We start from the raw sequence: 3,413 nt of genomic DNA, 5'->3' as shown, positions 1-3,413 counted from the left end.
GTACTTGAGAAGAATGTGTATTTTGCTGAATTTGGGTGAAGTGTTCTATGTGTTTCTATTAGGTCTATTTGGTCCCTTTTTTGGTGCTGAATTGGGGATAAGGAACCAGCAATTCTTCCTATAGCTTTTGCTCTGACTAGTTTAACACTTACCCTGGATACAGGACATTCTGAACTACTTTTTATATTTCTCACAAAGAGAATTTGTCTCCATCTTATTAAATATCTATACATGAAGCTAGGAGCAAATTCCACTTTCATGCTGATATCACTGCTCTATAAGTTCTTTTTTATTACTAGGTTTTTAATGTTATTTGCTTCCTATCTCTGCTCAATGTTCCTCACACATTTTGGGGGAAATGAAGAAATATGTTTTCTCCTACAATTCCCATCACCCCAACCAACCAACTTTTCATATTGAATTAGTATAAAGCAACAATCACTACTGCCAGGGGTAACAAAGAGCTAAATTAACATAATAACTGGCCTGATGGCTCCCTTCTCTGAGCTCCTTTTGCAATTATACAGAGTAGTGTTCAGTTTGGCACTTGTTTATGCATATTAGTTCTGTTTCTCTGCCTAGGAAAATTTGCTATAATTCAGATAATGAAATTTACTTGGGGCTGGATCATGGGGAGCTAGAAACTATGAGAAAAGTAGAAAATAGCATTCATTGCTGCTGGCAGGCCTATTTCTCTTCCATTGCATGCCTGAACCGCATGCCTATTTCTTCCTCTTGTCTATATGTTCACTTTGCCTTGCCTGCACATTTCAGCCTTCTAATGTGTTTCTATCTTTGTGAGTGAGTCAAGAAAGAACTGGATTCTGGAAATAAATCACATGGGTTGGTCACTTTCCCTTACATTCCAAAGCTAAAACTGATATGGACTTATGAAATGAAAGTATATGTGTTTAAAATGTATATGTATATATTCATATTTGTTATGCTGTCTTTTTATAGAAAACAGTGTTCACATTTCACAAAACCACTTTTGTGTCAAGGGTTAAGAAGAAGTAGGAATGTGGAGTGCCTAGAGAGAATTATATTTTATTTAAAAAATATTTATTTGACAGGCTGAGTTACAATGGGCGGGGAAGGGTGGGAAAAAGAGAGAGATCGCTCTGTTTACAGATCTACTGGTTCACTTCCCAAATGGTTGCAATGGCTGGGGCTGGACCAGGCAGAGGGCAGGAGCCCAGAACGCCACCAGAGTCTCCCACATGAGTAGCAGGGACCCAGGTATTTGGGCCATCCTCCACTGCCTTCCCAGGGACTTTATCAAGAAGCTGGATTGGAAATGGAGCAGCCAGTACTTGAACAAGTACTCATTTGGGATGCTGGCAGTGTAGGCAGTGGCTTAACTCACTGTGCTACAAAATCGTCCCCCCCCAAAAAAAATATACTGTATTAAGGAAAATATATTTTAATAAGGGTTACTAACGTGTGTTCGCCCATTCTGAACTTCTGAATATTGAGTTATCATTTTAGTACAATATATCACCAATTATTTATATGAGTACCCAAATTGTTTACTTAACTGAGACTTTAAGAAGATAAGAGAACTTCTTTTCTTTTCTTTTCTTTTCTTTTCTTTTCTTTTCTTTTCTTTTCTTTTCTTTTCTTTTCTCTTCTCTTCTCTCCTCTCCTCTCCTCTCCTCTCCTCTCCTCTCCTCTCCTCTTCTCTTCTCTTCTTTTCTTTTCTTTTCTTTTTTTACAGGCAGAGTTAGACAGAGAGAGACAGAGAGAAAGGCCTTCCTTCCATTGGTTCACCCCCAAAATGGCCACCACGGCCAGCACACTGCAGCGATCTGAAGCCAGGAGCCAGGTGCTTCCTCCTTTGTCTCCCATGTGGGTGCAGGGCCCAAGGACCTGGGCCATCCTCCACTGCCTTCCCGGGCCACAGCAGAGAGCTGGACTGGAAGAGGAGCAACCAGGACTAGAACCGGCGCACCATCTGGGACTAGAAAGTGGGGTGCCGGCACCACAGGCGGAGGATTAGCTTATTAAGCTGCGGCGCAGGCCTACTGTCCACTTTTAAATTAGGTTTTTATTGAGTTGTTTGAGTTCCTTTTATGTTCTAGTTATTAGAATGAAATGGTGCCTGCCATAAGAGAACTTATTTTCTAAATTAAGTATTGGATGTGTTGGGGCCAGCATTGTTACACAGTGGGTTAAGCTGCAGCTGGCAACATGGGCATCCCATATTGGAGCACTGGTTTCAGTCCCAGCTGTTCCAGTTCCAATCCTGCTCCCTGCTAATGTACTGAGGAACGCAGTGGAAGATGGTCCAAGTGCTTGGGCCCCTGCCATCCATATGGAAGACCCAGCTGGAGTTCATGGATCTTGGTTTCAGCCTGGCCCAGCCCTGACTGCTGTGTACATTGTTGGAGGTGAAACAGGAGGTGGAAGATTCTCTCTCTCTCTCTCTCTCTCTCTCTCTCTCTCTCTCTCTCCTTCTACTGGTGTAGCTTTTTCAAATAAATAATTTTAAAAAGAGTTGGATATAGTTTTACTATAACTATATAAATTAACTAAAATTTATTCTATGTAATCTGATAATCATCTCTAGTTCACCATACTAAGGAACTATTTATCTTTAGCCCTTTTGACCAAGGGACTTGCTTCTAGATAATTCTATCTGTTTCCATATGCCATGCCATGCATAATTTAGTTCCACATGATTTGCTCTTGTTGAGATGTTGGCTTTGTTGTTATTTCTTGGTTTTTAGTGTTTATGCACATACTCAGAGACATAGTTAAGGAATACCAAGTATATAATTGCTGATGTTTATAAAGGTTTTGGTCATCTTTAGTTTGCTCATTTGAATAGTTTACTTTGCTCATTGGAATAGCATTATATTCTGATTCTAATTTTTTAATATTTTATTTGTTTGAGAGGTAGAGTTATAAACAGTGAGAGGGAGACACAGAGAGAAAGGTAAGGATTTTATTTCTATGTCCTCTCAAAAATTGAGTGCTTTTTCTTTTTTTTTTTAAGATTTATTTATTTATTTGAAAGGTAGAGTTACAGAGAAAGAGAAACAGAGAGTAAGATCTTCCATCTGCTGGCTCACTCTCGAAATGGCTACAATGGCCAGAGATTGGCCAATCTGAAGCCAAAAGTCAGGAGCTTCTTCTGGATCTCCCACGTGGGTTCAGTGGCCCAAGTTATTTGGGCCATCCTCTGCTGCTTTCCCAGGCCATAGCAGAGAAATGGATCAGAAGTGGAGCAATCAGGACTGGAACCTGGTGCCCATATGGGATAATGGTACTGCAGGGGGTAGCTTTACATACTGTGCTACAATGTCAATCTGCTACTGTGTGCTTTTTCTGTGGCAGAGTCACCATTATTGTTGCTAAGTTTAAAACCTTATACCCCGTGAATATTTATTTTCCTATTTACAGTTTTAATT

Source organism: Lepus europaeus, chromosome X, assembly GCF_033115175.1.
Source record: "Lepus europaeus isolate LE1 chromosome X, mLepTim1.pri, whole genome shotgun sequence".
Classification (NCBI taxonomy): domain Eukaryota; kingdom Metazoa; phylum Chordata; class Mammalia; order Lagomorpha; family Leporidae; genus Lepus; species Lepus europaeus.
The sequence above is the reverse complement of the archived record's forward strand: the minus strand, read 5'-3'. Positions refer to the sequence as shown.